The sequence below is a fragment of the Prionailurus viverrinus genome, chromosome A1 (genome assembly GCF_022837055.1).
Source record: "Prionailurus viverrinus isolate Anna chromosome A1, UM_Priviv_1.0, whole genome shotgun sequence".
Lineage (NCBI taxonomy): Eukaryota > Metazoa > Chordata > Mammalia > Carnivora > Felidae > Prionailurus > Prionailurus viverrinus.
The window spans coordinates 215,774,495-215,798,075 of NC_062561.1; the positions used below are offsets into that span (position 1 = coordinate 215,774,495).

At 37.2% G+C, this 23,581-nt stretch overlaps 1 protein-coding gene across 2 annotated transcripts in view; it reads right to left on the reverse strand.

Annotated features, from left to right (window-relative positions):
* CDH6 (cadherin 6) overlaps positions 1 to 11,985 on the reverse strand; it is a 128,944-nt gene extending 116,959 nt beyond the window's left edge. Inside the window, exon 1 of one of the 2 annotated variants that reach the window (XM_047874490.1) lies at positions 11,088 to 11,985. The gene's annotated coding sequence lies outside the window, so the exon portion shown is untranslated. Of the gene's footprint in view, positions 1 to 10,825; positions 10,909 to 11,087 lie in introns of those variants that run through there. The other variant, XM_047874500.1, reaches the window with a different exon arrangement.
* Positions 11,986 to 23,581: the final 11,596 nt, after the last annotated feature.

Below are 23,581 nucleotides of genomic sequence, written 5' to 3' on the forward strand. Positions count from 1 at the left end.
GCATGTTTGTCTGGTCATCCACTGTCTCTCTTTCCTGCACTGGACACGGGAGGCCTTCAGTAAATATTACAGAAGGAATAAATAAATGAATGATGAATCTGAACCTCCCAATACTCTTGCTAGGCCCTTTGGGACAAGCATTAAGTGATTGCAAGATTGACTCAACATGAATAGCCAGGCCTAAAACTAAAAGGCTTTCGTGAGGCTGGTATCTGCTGCTTTGGGCCAATGTTAATTGATCATTAATTGTTATGCAAATATACTGATACATTCATTGAGGGATGAAAAGGAAAGATGTGTTTTCTTATTTTCTTTCTAGTAGTATTTCTGAATCCTGAGAAATGTGTACATTACATATACTGTATATATTGTATATACTTACACTTTTGACATTATTTGTGGATTTGAGATACATACATTTGAATCTATATCTGTCCATTATCTTTTTGAGTGCATACATATTAAGCATAAAAGGCATAAGAGTTCAGCAGTCAAGAGTATGGGCCATCAAACTTATCTCTGACAGGTACAGTTGACTGTTGAACAACATGGGTTTGAATTGTGCGGGTCCACTTATATGTGGATTTTTTTGATACTGTACAGCACTGTAATTGTATTTTCTTTATAATTTTCTTAATAACATTTTCTTTTCTCTAGCTTACTTTATTGCAAGAATACAGTATGTAATACATATAACATACAAAATATGTGTTATTGACTGTTTATGTTATTAGGTCAACAGTAGACTATTAGTTAAGTTTTGGGGGACTTGAAAGCTATACACAGATTTTCAGCTATATGGAGGATGGTGCCCCTAACTTTTGTGTTATTTAAGGGTCAACTCTACTAGCTGTGTGATGTTGGGCAAATTGCTTAACTGCTCTGTTTTCTAGTCTTAAAATCAGGAGGATTGACAGAATTTACTTCAGAGCATTGTTATGAACATTACATTCCTATAAGACATTTAGAACAGTGCCTTGAGTATTGTAAGTGTTCTCTAAGTGTTTTTATTGTTATCCTACTCAGTTTTCCCAGTCATCTTTCTTATTTTTGTATTTCATGATATTTTTAAAAGAATATGTAGGGTTATTTGAATGGGAGGTGAAAAAAGTCACTCACTTAGCAAAAAAGCAATTGCTTTATCATAGAAAATGTATAGTAATATACATGGATATTAAAACTGTAAAAGAAAAAAATCTCAGAACAATGTTTAGTTTATGCTTGGATTCTTAAAAAGAAAATACATTGAAAATGTAAACTCAGAGGTACTTCCTGTTTCCAAACATAAATTAAGAATTAAAAAATCAAAATGACAGACTTCTTGCTAATCTGCTTAGGAAGGCATAAATTGTTAATCAGGCTCCAGGCAACATTGTTTCATACCAAGTTTAATAAAAAGTCTGCCTGAAGGAAGAAGAGGTCTGGTGGCCCGATTTTGAAGCTGGGCAGCTCTATTTTCATGCTTAGTCCCTCTAGCTCTCAGGACACCATGGATAGGGTTTCCTTTGAAATCAGCTCCTTTTAAAGGAGTCAGAATTATTAAAAATGATTAGCGTGGGATAGAAAAGTTAGATTTTTTTCACTGCTGTGAATGAACTTGAAAAGGAAGTAAATTGGGAAAATATTTATTGAAGAGAATCTTGTAGCTTGTATGAGAATTTTACCTAGTAAGCATTTATTGAGCCCTCACTATGTGCTTATATTTGCTAGTAATGCTTTCACCTTAAAACTGTGATCTGGAGATGGAGAAGTGATATTTTAAAATTGTTTCTCCTTTCTCCTCAACCTGGATTTATTTATTCCATAAGCCATCTTATATGTGGATCAGGTGTGCTTTTGCCGTGCAGGGAAGCAAGTAAGGAGTTTTCTAAAAGTCTTGGCATTGTTTTTAGGAGTGCTTGTCATTCAGGTAAAAACTAAATTGGAAAGTATTTGACAAGCAGGGCATCTTTTGAGCAGTTGGAGCCTCATGGCTGTTTCTTTGGATTGCTGAGTTTAACACTCAGCCTAAATTGCTCTCCTTGCTTTAAAGTCTTTCTTAATAACATTATGGATATTAGTGTATATTTCTCAGTTACAAAGCAAGGCGAAGTTTGGCTCTTGTTTTCTGTGATTAGTTTCTCTAACCAGACATGATGAAAAGATTGTCATATAGATAAAAAAAGAAAAAAAATAAGCCTTTTAAAAATCCATTTTAATTTAGTGACAAATTGGGAAGCAAACATATGCTCTATAAATGTTCAGAACATTCAGGGTGCAAAGCAAACTTCTTGTTCTTAAGAGCCCAATTAATCCAGCATAGGGTTTCAAATATTTCTCCTTTCTCTGTCCACTGTATAAAAATCTTTCACTACATTACATTAAACTCAGTCACTTTAGAGCATTTTGCTCTATGTAGCTTTTGCCTTCATATTTTCAATAAAGTAACTGTCTTATTTAGCATTCTGTTTGGTGAGAAAGTGGTTATTCACCTGATCACCAGACATCTTGCAGTGTCCCTCCCTCTATTGTGGTCATTTCTTTAATTTGATTCCAGTGTTTTTTAGAACACAAAATATACACACATTTAAATTCAATGGGGACGTTTTTAAGAAAAACAAACCATGGTGCTATTTGGAAAGATATTTTGGAGTGTGGCATCTGAGAATTAAAAGCAAACTTGAGGAAGAAAAGGAAGTATCATGAGACAAAATTTTTAAATATGAGATCTGTATTTGGCATGCCTGCACTTATTTCAAAGGCAATTTATCTGCAGGTAAATATACTTTCTCTGAATTCAAAACTTATTGCAGAGTTAGTACTTTCTGGATCTGGAGGTTTGGGACCACTCCTCTTGATGATACTAATCAGTAAGTGACCCCTTGATTCTGTCTTAGTTAGGACTTGCCCCAAATATTTTCTTTTTGGTAAAAAGATAGATAGGAGTCAGGAAGAGAGTGAAATTGTGGCACTGATATTTATCACAAGGCCTCCAACATGGAATTAATTTATGAAACACTGACAAAAATCTCAACTAGATACTTTTTAAACAAGTAGTTTAATATGAGAATAATTGTTGGGAGATATAGTAGCTTGACTTGGTTCAAATTAGGATTCAGTAGTAATATTCCAGTCTTGGTGGATTTTATCATTTTACATTGGTGATTACTTAGTCTGACCACACCATTTTGATCTGTGTTAAATTAGAACCTGTTGCTAAGGAGAGCTTAGAATATTTTAGCTGAATGTGAAATTGAGCAGTTTCAAACATTTTGTAAAATGGATGATAGTAGATTAATGAAACTCTCTTTTTTTAATCCTGCAAAAGAGGTTTAAGCTTTGCAGCTAAAAATATGATAAGCTCATTTTCATGACTGAAATCTACACTATAAGCTAGAAGGCAATTGCTTTTTGAAATAAAAATGCAAACCTTAAAATACAATGCAGCATCTTAGAAAATTTGTATTTGTCCACAATTATGTGAAGTTCACTTTTATGGAAAAAAAAGATACCTTTTTTATAATGTGAATGGTTCAGTTGAGCTGGGTTTTCATTAAGTCATCAAGTTAGATGTAAATTTAAAACTTTGTTTTCCGCTGAAGAATCCACTATGTAATCAAGTGGGCAAATTCATTGTTGATGACACATTCTGTCCAAGAGCTTGGAAAAGCATGCCTTTGGAGGACTTGTTAATATAGTCAAAGACTGTATTAGTATTCCAAACATTTGTATTAATCTCTATAAGGTTTAATTAAGGGATCCAAGGATACCTTTTGATTGAATGACTTTTGTTTAGTTTGTCTTTTTGGCTATTTGACTCTTAAATATCATTATAATTCCCCTTTACTTTTTATTCATCCAAATAAGGAAGAGAAGTAGGTCAATCATTTTTGAAGATGATGTTATTCATTATCTAACCTAGTCTCCTCAGACTTTTGGATTTTATGGAACATTAACGGTGTCTTTTTTTTTAAGGAGATAGGGTTGACTTTGGGTTGCTTGCCAGATTTTAATTTTGATAAGGGTAAAAAACAACATAATCTATCCACACACTTTTGTGAAAGAATTGACATGTTAACTCTAAAGAAGGGGGAAGGTCACTGGGTACTTAAATAAATTGAGATTTATGAAAAACACAATAGATTGTCATAATTTTTTATATCCAATCACTGACCAATAATTTTTTTTTTCCAAAGATGGACACTTTGGATAGCCTGGGGAATCACTGACTTAGATAAAGCTCACTCAAAACAACCATCAGGCCATTACAATAAAATAAAAACCTAAATTTTATAATGTGTCCCCCAAATAGTGGTCAAAAGTTCGAAGTAAAGTTTTAATTCTTCTTTACATTGGGAACTTTACAAACACATGAAATTTCTAAAGCCTAAATCCTCATTTTATCTGTAAGTTTCCATGTCTGCTCCTTCACAGCATATTTATAAATAACAATTTTTAGATTTAAAGTTCCTCTTCAGTTTTTAATGCCATAATTAAGTGGAGATGATAAAAAGCAACACTGCCCAACAGCCAGAAGTTACAGAAAGGAGAGATAGAGAAAACTCACTAACCTCCCTGGTCATCAAGTATCTCAAATGTAAATGATGGATATTGGGTCATTTCTAAGCTCCAGTGTCTCACATTCTCTGATTTTACTTGTAATTATCACATTGTCCATGAAAGCTGGATTAACTACATGACTTTTTGAATACTGGCAATAGAAAGAATAAGGTTTAATGAAAATGGCTCATCAATATCAACCATATATAATATTATTATATAGCTAATAGGATGTCTTCCTTCCCCACCCCCAACTTTTTTTTTTTTTTTTGGTGTGAAATTTTACTGGGGAGAGAAATCATTCAGAACAAATATTGAACTATGATGGTAATTAAATAACAAAATTGTGGTCATCAAAGAAGAAAAAAATTATTTTTACTCATCAGATAAGGAGGGGAAATACTATGACCTCACTCAACTCTACCCATAGTCCTAAATACTATGTACAGAGTGAGAATATCCAATGCACTGAGAAAGGACTCATGCTTTCAAAGGGTGCTGCACAGGTGGGATGCCCCTGTCAAGGAAATGAATAGTTGTCATTTTTAGCTACCTTCCTCAAATACTCCTCCAACATGAGGCTATCTCTGAAGGTAAGAGATCATTTATTCTCTTATAAAAAGTACCATTACACTCAAATGGTTCACATGACACTTTTTACCACAATTATAAGCTGTAATGCATGCTTGCAAGTAGTTTTTCAAAAATGAGTAACCTACAAGAATTTTTCCCAGCCTTAAAATCTGCATTGCTTTGGTCAAAATAATCAAATCATTCCCATGCCCTCTGCTGCTATGTATTTCTCAGAGAGTCAGACTTTAAATTCTAAGATAGCACAAGTGTTAGTAAACAGCACATTCATTAAGTGCTTAGCTCAAGCAGAAATTCCCTGGAAATTCGAACCAAAAAAGGGCCAAATAAAAAGGTTATAAGTATAACATTTTCCTTTTTACTTAGTGTATAATCATTACTATACAGAATACATGTAAAATGCTTAGAACAGCATGTAACATGTAGAAAAGCTCAGTAAAGTTTTATTTTCATTTACTTTATCATTAATTTTTTAATGTATAAAAAATCTGAGCCTAATGGTTAGTGTTTTTTTTAATCTGGGCTGTCATATATACATATATATGTATATAAATATATACATGTATATATATGTGTGTATATATAACAGGCATGCGTAGGGGTGGAGAAAACTGTCTTGCTAGTTCAGTCTTTCATCATGCTTTCCCACACATAGAATTGAAATGGGTGACTTATATTTGAGGTGTCTCACTATTATATATTTTGGTTTGCATGTGCTAGAAGATCACACAGTAGATCTATTTAGCTTGCAGAACAATAAAGATAATAGATGTAGAAGAGTCACTATTCTTCAAAGCAGTAAGAAAACCTCTTTCTTTGATTCTCCTGAGATTTTAGACCACTTTTTAAAAAACATGTTTCTTTGGTTATTTTATGATCCATGCAGGATCATTTCCTTTAGATAGTGATTTTTTTAAAGGATCATTTTCAAATTTACATTCCATTGTAGAGAAGTGTAGTGTTTATAAACATGTTAATGATGTTGTGTTTATAAGATTGTACTTAATAGTAGCAATATTTATAAAGTAGAAAATGCATTGTGTAAAAACAGCAATTTTGATTCTATTTCTATTATGTTTCCCTTTTATGTAAAAATTCATCCCTTCATTTCTTTTCCTTTGCTTATACACCTCCTCAATTTATTTTTCTCTTGTTGCTTTCCATTCCTATAACTTATTGAGTCTCCTAAACATCTTTTGGGCAGATCTACCAATTTAGGAAATTATAGAAAGGAAAAGCACAGTGATTTCAAGTGATGAAATATGAAGACAAATTATTCCCGGTGGTGGCTAGCTTTATATTTCTCATATTCATAAGATACTCTCTTCCACAAGATAGCACTGCATATGGTAGGAGAAGCTTGGGACCCATGCTGCCCATTTATACTGCACATCAAATTTAATAGTACCATTCTGGCTTTAATTAAACTCTTCCTCTCATAAATCTCAGCAAGATGATCTGATTAATAGAGGAAATAAGCACCTAACAGTGTTAGTATAAAGGTATTAAACAGATGAAACAAGGTAAAATAATCTCTAATCTGTGGGGATGAGGGACACAGCGCCCTCTGCATATGTGTCTAGTTTACATTTATGCGTGTGTGCTCAGAGCGTTCTTTCTTCAGTGAGTTATCTTTGTTGGAAGAGTTAAAAATTTCCTGGGTAGTACAGTCTTAAACAACTAGATACTGGTTGTATCTGGTCCCCTCTGACCCAGCCATTTTGGCTTAAAGAGCTTTTAGTCCATTTTACTTTTGTAGTAAATGAAGGTGCACCACCTTTTTGAGTAGTTATTTGTATGAATTTCCCCCTCTTCTCTTCCTACTTTGTAAGTGATGGCGTTACAAAGACTGTATACACTTGGCTCTACAACTAATTAGGGATAACCTGAAGTTTCTCATATGACTGCTTTGAAAAAGGGAGCATTCCTTAGGAATAGCACTTTTAAAATGTAGGCCAGTTAATCTTCATAAGAGGAAAGCTTAAACAAAAATATTAGATCTAGGGAAGTGCCCCAACCTCATCTGTCTTCAAAGTAAAATAAAAATCCCAATGGAGAACAAAAAGAGAAATAAAAGACTGAGGAGGAAAAAAAAAAACCAACCCAAGCCCTACATTTCTATATTTCTTCTCTAATATTATCGGAACAGTGTCACAACTGGGTGTGCTCTCTCTCTCTCTCTGTGTGAGAGTTTTACTTTTTCTCTTTTAGCAATTTCCCTATTAGCATGATGTTCTTGAGTCTTTGTATTTAGAATCATTATTCAGAAAAAAAAATTTGTACCAGAGAATGTTTGATTATCTACATTTTCACCTTTTTGTGAAGCAAATAAGGTGAGCTCAGTAGACACTAGCTAGCTGAAACACTATTAAAAAATGCAATTCAGACTGAGTCACTGTTCGTTATTTTTATAAGCGAGACCCTAATTCTGATCAACCCCAAAGAATGGTTTGCCGTGACTAAGCAAGCAGCACAAGGCAACTGGCTTCTGCCGGATGTTATCTCATTTGGAACACATTTCAAACTTTAGAACAGATTTTTAAATTGGAAGTTGCAACCTGCAGACTGTCAGCAGAAGAAGCTGATTCACCCCTAGAGAACTTACTTTAAGTCCCAGGCAGACTTTTTTAAGGAGCAGGTTACCTAAAATGTGTTGTGATACATCAAAGAGAAAAATAAAAACACCTCACAGAATTAGGGTGATGCATGCATCCAGACAGCATTTGGACATTTAATATATGCTTATTTGAATAGGGACTTCTTTATATTATAAGCCTTTAGTTTAATATACTTATGAATGTTTATGGATCTCTAAAAGGTTAATTAAATTTTTTTTCAGCAAATATTTCTTTAGTGGTGGGGGTGCTTTTCATGGAAGTTTTGAGTCATAACTATAATGCCGTTATTATTATTGGGTAAATTTGAATGAAGGAAGTACAGTCTTGGCAAGGTCAGAAATAAGGAAAATCTTATATTGATGGTAGTGAATTCTTTATTAATTGGCTAATGCTTTTATTTGGAACCATAGAAAAGTTACTGAAAATCTGCATGCCCAGCTCACTGTGCAAATACTCCTGAGTTTTAGAGGAACCACACACATGATAGCAATAATAATGATTTTGACCTGGCATAAATGTCAAGGTAGTACTTGGAGGACATTAACTCAACTATGGAGAAAAAGCTGTTATGCACTTATTACCTTAGATAACAAAATCCAGATGCAACTGAACTACGGGGAGAAATGCATGGAGTGACCCACTAGAGGTCCCTTCCAACTAAAAAAAGTTTTGATAGTTCAAAGGATGCAGCCTTGGTAAGTTGGCATTATGGCTGCAAAGCAAGTAAGGGCCAGAAGGGGGGACCACACATTTCACTTCCTAAGGAGGATATGTGGTTTTATTAAAAATATTTGTCATATTTTATCATTTTTAAAAATCCCTATGTATATTATACATATGTGTGTATATACCATATATATTAGATATTCAAGAATTTGTTGTTCCAACTTATTGACACATTTGCCAGAATGAAGTGTCTTTTGATGTCCTGGAATTGTAGTTGTGCTTTCTAGAAATTTTCACTGTTTCAAGTTTCCCAGAGCAATATTTTGTGAGATAGACTTTTTTCTTAAAAAATGAAGAATGCCTTAAAGTGAGTTTTTACTTGCAGAGCTGATGGAAGTGGTGGGTGGAGGAGGTAAGGTACACATTTTCTGAGAGTAGGCTACTTGGTAGAAAATGACTTTGTTTCTATACATTATCTTTGCAAAGTTAGCATTAAGAAATATAATTGCAATAAATTGATGTAAAAGCCAGGTAGTAAAGGGACTAAAAGTCCCTATAGAGGATCCAGTCTGTCACTTATAATGGCAGTAAAAGATAATTTTAGACAAGTACAGTAGAACTAAACCATTGCCATTTTCCTTCAGAACTGTGCTGCTGCCTCTCATGTTTTCCTGAAGAAATTTGTTACTTCCTCTGCTTCAGAAGTATGCCATGAACCATCAAAGTAGGTAGAAAAAGATCTGCCTTTTATTTCCTCCCAATACCTTTTTAATTAGAACAGACCAAAAACAAAAGGGGGTGAGATACAGTCCTATGCAATTGTATTTTCCAGTACATATTGGATTTCTTTTAACTTTCTGAGCTCTGCATTGAAAATCTGGCCTCTGGTATAAACTTTGCCCTCTTCCTTTTGACATGATGAAGACATCTGCTTGATCATACCCCCTTTCTTCACACAACTTGTTTTCCGGATCTCTAAAATAGCAAACACAGAGCCATGCAAGTGCTATTACACAAAGGATGATGCTCAAGCTAAACTGGAAGAATTTTTTTTTTTTCTCCTAAAGTAGAATCGTAAAGGCTTTCTTTTCAGGTAAAGGTATCAGCAAGAAAAGAAAAAAAAAAAAAGAAAAGAAAAGCAATCCTTGGCTACCGTTTGTATAAGCATATTTGTTGTTCATTCTTAGAAGAGTTGTACATTTTCTAGGTATATCTCTGTGTTCCTTTTCCGATACAGAGAAGAGTTTATTATCCCCTGGATAATAAACAATCAGAAAGCCCATATTTTGCGTGTGCACCCCTCTAGAGCAGCCATACATCTACATACCAGCCACTCCAGCTATGTTTGAAGGAAAAAATCTCTTCTTTCCCACATTATGTGCTTCAGTAAGTGAAAGTGAAGATTGGCGGAGACAGGGGCTGACATACTTCTATAGTGTAAATATTATAATTAAAATAGCTTTACCAAAAAAATGAAGGAGAGGGAGGGAAATGTGGGGCTATTCCAGATGATTAAACTTCTTGGTACTTGAATTTTCTCAGTAGTTAACTCAGGTGAACAGCCCTTTGGACTAACAAGGACCTGCATATAACTCCCCATAAAATATGGATTTTATTGCAGCAGTGAAAACACTTCTCAGCACCACGCTGACCTCTCCAGCAGCCTCCATCTGGAGATCTCCGATAACTCTTGGCAGAAGAATATTTAACTACAGAAGTAAACCCGGCTCTCAGCTGCTGCAGTACACAACACAGCAACATTCGCTCTTACTAAATTCGGGGATTAACGCATTGGGGGCTCCACTTTTCCTGCATCGGACACCTACAACCCGGCATACTTGGTCTGCTCTCCAACCAGTCCGGGGGAGGCGTTATCCCCCAGATTTGTGCCTGGCCAGCCGTGGAAGAGCACCATCGAGCTGCGTCGTCCACATGACTTTTCCCTGGACAGTGTGCTCCATTTTCGGAGTCCAATGTTGGACTTTCCTTGCAACCCAAGCATTTCTTTCCCTATGTGAGCCGGCAGGCATTTCCCAGAACGTGCAAGCTAACAGTTTTCTTTGGCTCCTTCTCTGAGCCATACCATCTATTTAGCTTAAGTTTTCCTTATTGGGAGCATTCAGGAGTTTTCAAGCTACCTGATTTTCTGCTTTACCCCCCAGGGCAAGAAATGTAACTCAGCCAAAGCAGTCCCCGCACAGACCCTTGTGATGTGGGCAGGTGGAAATAAATCAAGCCCCCAACGGCTCTGCGGGTCCTGCACGCACCAGCGCCCTTGGTAATTGACCAGCCAACTTTGCAAATGCCGGAGCTCTCCTGGCAGCCTCTGCCCGCGGAGAGGAAGGCAGCGAGTTCTTCCCGGCGGCCCGTTACTTACGCTCCCACCCAGCCCCAGGGTGGATCGGTCTTACCAGAAGGCGGAGGAGCGGCGCCCAGACTCCCCGGAAACCCGCGCCTGTCCTGGGCAGCGGCAGCAGCGCCGCCCGCGCAGCCGGACCCGCGCGCCTGCCCCGACCCGGGCTCGCAGGCTGAGCATCCCTCCCAACTCCGGCGTGCGGCACCCATCGGGCAGAGAGGACTCTCTCTCTGATTGGCTTCCATCAACGCTACAGAATTAAAAAAAAAGAAAAGGCTTGCACCACCACCACCACCGCCAACAGAGACCGAACCCACCTCTGCTTGCCTTCCTGCGCCCGGGGAGACCCTGCGACCCGCCCAGGCTGCTCCTGCCTCCGCTGCTTCTGCAGTCGCGGGCTCTGCCTTTCTTGCTGCCGCGGCTGAAACTGCAGCTCTTGGGATGGGAAGGTTACAGGCTCCCGAGAGCTGGCTCTTGTGGGCACACACTGATTTGCAAGTGAATGAAGTGGGAGGGAGCAAAGAGAGGAGGACTTTGTTAGAGAGGCCCAGTGCCTGCCCCCGCCCGCCCCCTCCCCTTGACAGAATGACTCCCTGTGTTTGAAGTCCTGAGCAATTCGCTCCCGGTAACACTCCCTCAGCCCCAGGCTTTCCTTTCCTTTCCTTTCTTATTTTTGGGGGTTAAAACATACTCAGAACTTGTGTGACTCTGTCTGTTTCCTCCTTTATACTGCCAAAATGCACCTTGTGCTATTATCAGCTACGGTCGGATGTTCTTTTTTTCTTTTTTTACCGACCGAGCAATTATAATTCCCAGGGACACAGTACCTCATCGCTATCAGTTGGCCAGCTTCGTGTTATAGCATGCATAACATGCACACATATAAAACAAACCGGGTCTCCTGAGATAACAATACCGATGGCTTTTCTACACAGCATAAACAGGCGTTCTCCAGACGGAAGCAGACACAGATTCAGACGTGTCTTTCCTTCTTTCCTCCCAGGAAGACAGGTTTTTTACATAGTCCTGTGATCTCTGTACTTTGTCGGAGTGAGTAACCCCAAGATGTAGCACGAAGGTGTGCATCCCTGGGCTTGCAGAAACACTCGAAACCCAACCCTTCAGGCTTGCTGATGACTTATGGCTGATTCCATCTTTCTAAATGAGTTAATACAAGGGTACAAAAGACTTGCAGAAGAAGAGTGTGTAATGATATTCAAGGTCTGCTTAACGGTTTAAGATCTTTCAGGAAAGTTCCTGAAGTGGGATAACCTCTAAATTAAACTCTTTGTTACCCTTTGCAGTTGGAATGGCTATATTTACAGTTACAAAAAAGTAATTTTTAATATTAACTGCACAAATCTTAAGCATGCCAAAGTATTATTAAACGAGAGTTATGGTTTTCTACATAGGAGATGTAGACATGATGGAGCCAGACACTGTTGGGTTAGGAAAATTAAATCTAATTACCACAGTGATTGCACCCAGGGTCAGCAGCATCCCAAACCAGCTGTTTGTGTAAGCTGCAAGTTCACAGAGAGATTTCCATTGCACGGTGCTCTAAAAACAAAATGCAGGCTACTTTGGCCTCTGAGTGATTAAACTGGTTGGAGGCCGGTCTCCTTCCCAGCTGAGCTCTTAACTAGAAAATCTTTTGTTTCACCAATAGAAGTTCAGGCATTTAAATAAAGCCGAAATCAAAGTAGTACCTCTAGGCAGTCAGTGCTTCAAAGAAGTGTACATGGAATGGTTTTAGCACAGATGTTCCACACATGCAAGATGGAAAGACTCTGAATTTACTTCTTGAAAAGATCTTCCCCTAGCCATAGAATTGCCACCAATTTACAAAGAAAGGCTGAGCATTTTCTCTTCATGCAGCTATTTAAACTCTTGTGGAGAAAGGATAGGCAAGAAGAAAGCTGCTTCTGATTCGTAGTTCATTCCTCAGATTATGAATTTCTTACACATTTAATTGGAAATACTACCCCTTTATGTTTGTATAGTCCTTCATTGATTACAAAATACTTTCATAGACTATTTAATTCTTCTTTCAACAAGTGGTATGATTTTCCCTCATTAGGACGGAGGAAATAGATGGATGAACAGATCGCATAGGTTAAGTAACATGTCTAAGGCAATAAAACTGGTAAGCAGAAGAAGCAGAAATATTCCTAGAAAAACTGTGCAGCTGTATATGTATACATATAAAATCTACATACTATACATATATGTAATATATGTGTAATTGTAAGTATGCTGATAAAAATAAGTTAGACTTTAAGACTACCTTTTATACAAATATATGCAAATTAGCTGATTTTAATGCTAAAAGTTGGAATAATAGTGAAGTTGATGTTCACCCACTGAACGAGTTAATATCTCACAAAGGAAATCTCTAATTGTTTGTAATATGCTATTCTTTAAACCCCATTAAGCCACATATCAAAAGTGGTTAAAACAACTACTTTTTATTAAGAATGGATAAACAATTTGTTTCTGAACAGTTCAAGTGGCAGCTTTGAATTACAGAAAGGATGGCACTTTTTATACTAAAAAGAGGTTGTATGACTATCTCTAGTAACATTTACCACAATTATTATCAATTTCCAATTAATAATGATATATATGTGTTTAGTTTTTATTTTAGACAGAGAGAGAGAGAGCGTGCAAGTGAGTGCGAACACACAAGTAGGGGAGAGGGGCAGAGGGAGAGGCAGAGAATCCCATGCAGGCTCCATGCTCGGCATAGCGGCATAGAGCCTGACACAGTGCTCAATTCCATGACCCTGGGATCATGACCTGAGCTAAAATGTAGAATTGGATGCTCAACCGACTGAGCCACCCAGGCACCCCAATAATATTGATATTGATGTAAATATCCATAATTATCTTATCCCAATTTCAGAGATTAAAGAACGGAGAGTTACTGAGGTTAAATGATTACCTGGTGTTTCCAGTTCATTCTCTGGCACACCAAAACATGCTGATAAATCATGAAGTTAATTAGAGATAGTTAAACAAATGGGGAGGGGTGTCTTTGCTACCCATCATGTGGGATCTTCTTATGAAATGTGAGTGGGACTTCTGCAGGGCCTCTGGAAAGGCCTGGAAACAGACACCCAGGAGCTACCAGCACTCTGCCTACAGTGCTACTTTTTTCTCACTGTGCTTCTGCTGGAGTTTCCTATCACAGTCCCTTCCTCTGTCAGAACTTCATACCAGCACAACTGACAGTTCCAGAGCTTACCTGTTGGAAAGAGAGTGTCTCCCTCTTTTTGCTCCATTTTCAGTTTCATGATTGATCAGGCACATATTCTGGACCCATCAGCTGGAGCTGGGGCGGAGTGGAGGTTGGGAGGTAGTGGGGTTACCTACATCCTGGGTCCCCTAGCAGCTAGGAGTGTCCTTGTGAACTGGGAAGACATCCCTAAAAGTGTCCCATTTCACATATTCTCTTGTTTAGTAATTTGGTACAGCTGAAGTACCTCATCAGCTTTTAGGCTACTTCATTATTTTATATGCTTCAGTCAAAATTACTTGTACTTCTCTCCTTTACAGCTTGCAAAGTTTCAATTTAAAAAAAAAAACTCCTTCATAGACCATTACTAGGGATATTAATTTTGATGAGGGATTTTTCAACTTCCACTAAATCTCTCTTCAGATGATTAAGAGGCTATCTTATCCTTATAATGGGAATGCATATAAATAAATAATTACAAGTTCTCTGACTTTCTTTTCAATAATATACATCTGTATGCAATGATTATCTGGTACGAACATTTTCATGATCATCAACAATTATTCTTGATTAGAAGAAAAAGTTCACTTTTAAAACCATATGCCTAATTAAGAACCTTGGCATGAGTTGTTGTACTTGAACCAATCCAAATCTTCCATCTAAAATTTGCCTTAAGTATGTTGTTACCAGAAAAAGTACACACCTTATAATGCTTATTACTTAATATCGCAGTGTGCACAAGTGAACAGACTTCACTGAGGAATGAATGCCTGTTCTCCCGCTCTGCCCTGTGTGTGTATGTGCACATGTGCACGTGCATACATACACGTATACACCCACCCCAGTGTTTAAGGGAGGAAAAGGGTTTAACCACTCAGGGTATTATTGAACTGAAACAAAGGAGACAGGAAACCTCAATGGAATTCCCCTTTTGTGGAGCCATAGACATCTCAATACAAGCTAAAATAAATTCACACAAACTTCATGTGCTTATCCAGGTTTTCTAATCCTGGGAGGGTTTCCAATACTGTATTTAAAATGGGTTGGATCCCAGGATGCATTAAGACATTTCTCCTCTTGATCATTGTATTTGACTCATCACTGTAGGTAGATTACAACAGCCAGGAGATTTCCAAATGAGATAAATGCACAGCAACACAGTGTTATTGACCTATCCAGGGCATTTTAGTACTCTGGGAATTTCAGGGTCGGTAGAGTGTACTTCAACTTTTTGCCAGATTCTTTTTACATTTTATTCACTGCTTTGTGGTAGAATCTAAATTTGCCTGATCAGATATGTACAACCCATGGTGGGTGGACTGTACTATGTCAATGAAGGGGTATGTCCTTGTTCAGAAGAAATGACCCATTACGAGGATAAGTATCAGTATATTTTCTTAAATAACTGCTATAGACCAGAATGAGTGGAAAAGCCTACACTTACATCTAGAGAGTAGAATAATTTTCTTCCTTTTGCTAATTCCTCTCTCAATTATAGAATCACTCTATGGGAATAGTGGCAAGCTGGGGTAGGAAACAATATAATAACATATGTTCAAAAATATTTTGAGACTTTGAGAGAATTAACATTTTACAAATTTTGTCAAAAAAAAAAAAAGACGAGGACAAAGACAAGAAGAAGATTATCCTCTGTGTGGGTATAAATGTTCTTTTTAGAATAGACCAGACCTCACCTAGAGCATTCTTTTCCTCTTTAGGTATCACACTTAAATACCCCTATTCTCGTTTTGCCCCTGCTTTTGTGTTTCCGCTATACTTTGTAAAACACCTATTAGTACCTTAGCTATACTTTATTGTTTACATATTCTTTTTATCTACTAGACTGCATATCACTGAATTATTGAAGGTAGAGCATTTGTCTGTTTCATCATCATTTTATCTCCTTGTGCTTGAAAGTGTGTTTGGTGTTGACATGTATAAATAAGTAGAAATTGAGATAAAGTAAAATGGATTCAGTACACAGAAACTGGAGATGGCACATAGACTTAAAGACCATGTTTATATACTAAAGGTAATGGGACTGAAAAGAGAAGTTTCAAGTAGGCCATTAACACTCTTTAAGTACTTGATGAATTGTCCTACAGAAGAAAATTAGACTGGCTTTTAATATGATGGAATCTTCAATTATTATCAACTGGTGAAGCCACTGGAAGATATTGAACTTCACTGATTATAAGACACCCATATTTTCATATGGTAACATCTCTGAAATTATGATGCTTCTTACAATTGACAACGATAAGAAAGCATCATGTCATGGTGTAATTGGCAGTGTCTCTTCTTTCTTAGTGACACATAAAATAATGGTACAGCTTACTACCATTGGCATCTTAGATCTGATGACATGTAGATGGTAGATTTCAGCTTAACAAATGGAAGAATTTTCAAACTGTTAGTGTGGTTCAAGATGAAGGGTACTGGCAGCTTCAGGATAGAGATGAAGGCATTCAATCACAGACTAGACAAATACTTGTTTTAAGTGAACTCAAGCATCAAGTTTGGGATTGAATAATCTGTTACATCTTTGTTAAACCTGAGTTCCTTGAATTTTGATCTAACCCTCTTATTTTTGTAGATGAGGAAACAAGGATCATATAGGTTACATGCTTTGTCCAAAGCCACACATCTCATTAGAGGTCAAGACTGGACTATACATACCTGCCATTTTCTAATATGAACACACTTTCATTTAATGCTTATCTTTGTTTTCTCTTCAGGTTTACAATGTAGAAAATGGGTACAGGTAATATTTTTATAAGAGCAATAATTAACATTACTACATGTATATGATGGGCCATTTACTTGTTCTTTACATGTATTATTTAGTCCGTCTGATAGCCTATGTGCTGGGTATTATTATTTTCATTTTCAGATGAGGAAATTGAGGAATGGGAAGTAGAATAATTTGTTCAAGGTCACACAGCTAATATGAGTCAGGTTGAGATTCAAACACACATTTTTTGAAGTGTGTTCCTGTACTCTTAATCACTAGATAGATTCACAAAATTTATTGTGTAATCTATAGGCAATGATGTGAAAATCAAAACTTGCCATAGCCAAAACTTTTTATTTTAAGCTAAACATGCTTTGGATGCTACATTACTATCTTCTTTATTATTTGCCTGAAGATATCTGGATAATGGATTCAGTTCTCTATTGCATTTATGTCCAAACAAAACCTTAAGTGGTTTTGTTAAATTTTAGGGCCAGCAGGAAGCAAAGAAAATTCGATTCTATTCTTTGCCATGTGTGTACCCAACCCATGCCTACTTCTATTCTCTTTCTGTGTGGAAGTACCTTAAAGTTGAGAAAAACAGTATTTAACTTATTTCCTGACCTCTGTTTCTTATTCATTGTGGGCCCTTGGCGATCGGTAAAGATACGTTGACTCTTACTGGTCTTTTTTGAGGAGAGCTATCTTTGTGTGCCTCTGGCCCCTCAGTGTCAGTCTTTATTTCTCAAAAAGGAATTCTTCATAGAGGATGCAGGCAGAATTCTTGGTCACAGCTGAGGTCTCCTCATTGCCCCCTGGGATACTGTACTTATTAGCTATCTTACAAGGAAAAATAAAACTGGAGAAAAAGCTGCCGATCGTCAGTTGGTAAGGAAATTTTTAAAGGACCTTAGTTAAGTTCCTTTTGGAGGTACCTTTTCAGACATCATAGTATTCAGAATCTTAAAAAAAATTCTCACATGCTGGTGATTTACTGAAAAAATGTGTAGTCCTGGCCAAGCCCTTTTCTCTTGGCCTTAGTGTATTTATCTGTAAAATTAAGGGGATGAAGTAGTTTTCTACTCCAGTAGTTTCTGTAAGTTTTTTCTTTACATGTTGCTATTTTGTTTGTGGCCACTAGGGGGACAAAGAGCAGACCTTTCTATTGAAATTTACTTCCCATTACTAATTTGGAATAATGTCCTTGCAGAACAACCATAGAGAAAGTGGATTTTTCTTAGTGAGACAGCGAACATTTTAAAATGTTTTTTAAAAAACGTTTATTTATTTATTTTGAGACAGAGAAGGAGAGAGTGCAGGCTGAAGAAGGTCAGAGAAAGAAGGAAAGAGAGAATCCCAAGCAGGTTCCATATTCAGTGCAGAGCTGATATAGGGCTCTGTCTCACAACCATGAGATCATAACCTGAGTGGAAGTCAAGAGTCAGAGGCTTGACCAACTCAGCCACCCAGGCACCCTGAGGCCTCAAATATTTTTAAAATGCCTTTTATTAATTGTTATTAAACTGTGTTATGAACTAGTACTTCTTTGTAAAATTTGAGAATTTGTGGAAAATGATTGTATTAGTCCCTCCTTATCTGTGGAGAATGTGTTCCAAGATCCTCAGTGGATGCCTCAGATAGTACTGAACCCTAAATGTACTGTGTTTTTCCTATTCATACATACCTATGATAGAGTTTAATTTATAAATTAGATTCAGTAAGGGATTAACAATAGTAACTAATAATAAAATAGAACAATTATAATAGTATGTGATAATAAAAGTTATGTGAATATGGTCTTTATTTCAAAGTATCTTATTGTCCTGTATTTATCCTTCTTCTTGTGATGATATGAAATGATAGAATGTGTATGTGATGAGATGAAGCGAGGTGAATGATGAAGGCATTGTGATGTAGTGTTGGGCCACTGTTGACTTTCTGACAATACATCAGGAGGATCATCTGCTTCCGGACTGCAGTTAACTGTGGGTAACTGAAACCATGGAAAGCAAAACCTAAGATAAGGAAGGAACTACGGTATTACTTTCTATAACCAGTAAAGTCTTTTAAGAATAATCATGTATCTCCATGAACACTACCATGTAGGAGATTTCACTAAGCACATTAAAAACATGAGCCTTTTGCGTCGCCTGGGTGGCTCATTTGGTTAAGCGTCCGACTTCACCTCAGGTCATGATCTCACAGCTTGTGGGTTCGAGCCCTGCATTGGCTCTGTGCTGACAGCTCAGAGCCTGGAGCCTGCTTCAGATTGTGTGTTTCCCTCTCTCTCTGCCCCTCCCCCATTGTGCTCTGTCTCTCTCTCTCAAAAATATATAAACATTAAAAAAAATTAAAAACATGAGCCTTTTGAGAAGTATCACAAGCTACAATATTTTAGCAACACAGGTACAGACACTTAAAGGATATTTTGAAAATTTTTAGTGGTTATCAAAGTTGGTAGTAATTAGTTAATATTTTCAGAAATGAAAGCAGCACAAATAAGAACTATTCAATAGCATGGGAATGCAAGCTGGTGCAGCCACTCTGGAAAACAGTACTGAGGTTCCTCAAAAAACTAAAAATAGAACTACCCTACGACCCAGCAATTGCACTACTAGGTATTTATCCAAGGGATACAGGTGTGCTGTTTCGAAGGGACACATGCACCCCAATGTTTATAGCAGCACTATCAACAAAAGCCAAAGTATGGAAAAAGCCCAAATTTCCATTGATGGATGAATGGATAAAGAAGATGTGGTGTATATATACAATGGAGTATTACTCGGCAATCAAAAAGAATGAAATCTTGCCATTTGCAACTATGTAGATGGAACTGGAGGGTATTATGCTAAGTGAAATTAGTCAGAGAAAGACAAATATCATATGACTTCACTCATATGAGGACTGTAAGAGACAAAACAGGTGAACATAAGGGAAGGGAAACAAAAATAATATAAGAACAGGGAGGGGGACAAAACAGAAGAGACTCATAAATATGGACAACAAACAGAGGATTACTGGAGGGGGTGTGGGAGGGGTGAGGCGCTAAATGGGTAAGGGGCATTAAGGCATTTACTCCTGAAATCATTGTTGTACTATATGCTAACTAATTTGGATGTAAATTAAAAAAAATAAAATTTAATTGCAAAGTTGAAAGGGAACTCCATGTTTTATACTGGAAAGATGCATAGTACACAATAATCTTTAAAAGCAGTTTAAGAGCTATTTTTTACTGAACACTTACTATGTGTCAGGCAATGCATTAAAAGCTTTTATTTGTTCATTTGTGTTTTAGATTCCACATATAAGTGAAATCATATGGTATTTGTCTTTCTCTGTTTAACTTCACTTAGCATAATACCTTCTAGATTTATCCATGTCATCACAAATGGCAAGGTTTTATTATTTTTTATGGCTAATATTCCAGTGTGTGTGTGTGCGCGTGTGCATGCACGTGTGCGTGTGTGTTGTGTGCATGCGCATGTGCGTGTGTGTGTGTACTCGCACGCGCACACATTTTCTTTATCCATTCATCTGTCAATGAACCCTTGGGTTGCTTCCATATATTGGCTATCCAGAGAACAAACTGGTGGTTGCCAGAAGGGAGGTGAGTTGGAGCAATGGGTGAAATAGGTAAAGAGGATTAAGAAGTTACAAACTTCCAATTATAAAGTAAATAAGTCACAGAGATGAAAAGTAAAGCAGAGGGAATAACAGTCAATAATATTGCCATGATGTTGTGTGGTGCCAGATGGTGACTATACTTATCATGGCGCACGTTGAACAGTGTATAGAATTGATGACTCACTGTGTTGCATACCTGAAACAAATATAATGTTGTATGTCAACTATACTTCAATAATAAAAAAAGCTTTTGTTCATCATATTTTGATTCTGTCAGCAACTCTGTAGTTACTTTATCATGCCCATATGTAAATGGAGAGTTAGGGTTTCATTACCGTGCCTGTTACACCTCTGGCCTGTACTTTTACACTCCTGTACATACTTGTACCAACCAACTGTGTCGCCGCCCATTGGTAATAGCCTATGTTATATTGTCCTTTCTTAATTATAAATTGCTTCATGTTAACTACTGCTTTCCATGTTTACTACAGTTATTTTTAGAAGAGGGTGCATTTGTTATTAGCCTTTGTGTTTTTGGGCGGAGCACACAAATTCAGAAAGGTTAAGAGTCCTGAACAAAAATCTACAGTTTGACTTCAACAGAATGCATTTAGAAACAAGAATATTTTATCTTCAACTATTAGAACCAGAATCTGGAATGGCATGAAAATTTCTACTTTCTGAGCTCTTGATTTTGCAAAGCTTATGCTTATAGTCTGGTTGTCTCTAACTTAAAGCCAAGACCATAAAATTTTCAGAGAACTTGAAATTTCTCATTTTTGAACATCAATAATCACCCGATGTATCAAATGCTTATTATGTGCCAGTAACTCCAGTCAGTACTTTTTAAGTTGCCTTGTTTGATTCCTCATGAAAACTTTATAAAGTCAGTATTTATCCCATTATATAGATGAGGAACATGAACCTCAAAGAGATTTAGTAACTTATCCAAGGCCGCATAGTCAGCAAATAGTTGAATTTGAACCCAAATCTTAGGTGTGACTTGAATTCCACATACATATTGAGGTTCAAGGTATCATATTTGTTTGAAATGGCTGCGGTGGCACTTTCTATTCTTGACTATAAATATGACCCAAGTTGCAACTGGTGAGACAGAAATCCTCTGGCTTTACGTGGAGGTGAAGAGGTATATGCAATGGGAGAGGAGGATGAGGTTTCTGTTGGTTTATTTTGCAAAATGCGATCATTTTTACTGAAGAATAAGGCAGAGCTATCCTGTGCCTGGAGTGGTTGGCTCTGAGCAGTGGATCATGGTCGTTGGAATGTAAGCACTGTCTACTGGTGCGATAATATCCAGTTAGTCTGTTAGTGTTCCAACCACCCCCAGTACTAGGTGGTAGAATCTTCTTGTCTCCTGCTGATCCTCACAGCTTAGCCCTTTAGTTTTAAAACTTCATTTCACTTTTTGTTCCTTTGGATATAATACTTGCTTAAAGTGAGAGGAGAAGGAAGCACAAAGCCTGCCTTCCTCAGTCCCCTTAGCCTCTTTGAGATGCTCCTGGAAGGGGTGGAGTGGGGGGAGAGGTTTGATAAGATTATCTAGAAGTTCAAAATTAAATTGATGATCCTTCTTCAGAAGGTTTCATTTTATTTTTTTAAATTTTTTTAAAATCTTTTTTTTTAACATTTATTTATTTTTGAGACAGAGAGAGAGAGCGAGCACATGAACAGGGGAGAGTCAGAGAAAGAGGGAGACACAGAATCTGGAATAGGCTCCAGGCTCTGAGCTGTCAGCACAGAGCCTGACGCGGGACTCGAACCCACAGACCACGAGATCATGACCTGAGCCGAAGTCAGACACTTAACCCACTGAGCCACCCAGGCGCCCCAGAAGGTTTCATTTTAAATAACTGATGACACTCATAAAGTTAGAACAAGAAATAGTACCATGTTATAATGCCCCTTTACTATTCTTTGTTTTTTCTTTGCTGGTATTTTTTATCTGTGACAATTTGTCCTGAGCATTTTGGATAAGTACATGCAAGTTATATTGTGAGCTTAAGATTGTAGTTACATTTGTTATTTTTATTTGTGCATTTATTTACAAATGCATGTAGCTTTCATGTAAGTTTTATTGAAACTTACTTGAAATAACATCTTTGCAACGAAGACTAGTAGATTCTTGAAGTGTGACTTGTTTCATGCACATGTGTAGTCAGACCCCTGCCCCTGCTCCTGTACTTAGGACTTTCCCATAAAATTCTAAATATGGCAGAATGATTGAGGGAACTTGAATTATTTGCATAAGTATTGTAAGACTGCGTTTAACTGTGATATTCTAGTATGAGTCCTTGCTATCTCTTCCTTCCTTTTCCTCCTGCTTGGAGAATCTAAGCTACCCAAAAAGAAAAATGATTATGTGATTATGATACCATAGCCAAGTGGTTATGGTGTATCTTACTAGAACATTTTTGGGCACATATCTTATTCCCCTAGCTTTCGTATGGCTCGTGATTATAAACATACAGAGTTCTTGAAGATTGATTAGACGTTAAAAATACAGCATCCTTTTGCATTTCTAAATGAAAATCGTTAGAACAGGCTATTAAAAATGGCAGGAAAGTACATAGCCTATCGGGTGAAACATTTAAATTCAGATTTTTCTGGTGCAAGTTTTTATGGTGGAAACCGTGTGAGAAATATGACTTAGTTCACACCTCCTTTGAATCCCTCTGCATGTTGCTGCCTCTGCAGCGTTTTACTAAAAAGTTACAGTGACTTCAGTGAGATTCTGTGATAAGCTGAACTCCTCACAGCTTGAACCTTTTCTGACTTTGTAGTGAAAACCACTGTTGTTGAGTGGAACACAGGTTGCTGGTTGCCCTGCTAGACCTGGCATTCGACCCAAATGCCTCATGTTTATTCCTTGCTGCCTTGTGTCTCCATCTGATTGCCCTTCTGATGCGTGCCTCTGAGCATATACTTGGGTGGGATAATATTTTGGGGTTCAATATCTAAAAACAGAGCTTAGTGGTCTGGATCTTCCCATAGAACAGATTTCCTGTTTTGTGGTTTGCCCTCTCAGAGTTGAGACTGATGTAAAGATGCTGATGGGTTTTAGAGGCTGGCCTCTTGGGATGTGGCAGCTTGCCACGATGCCATCAGTTGAGACTAATGATTGTACAGAATTCTCATGAAGCAGATGGCTACTAACCACAATATTAATATTATTTTGCTTTGTACATTTAGAAAAA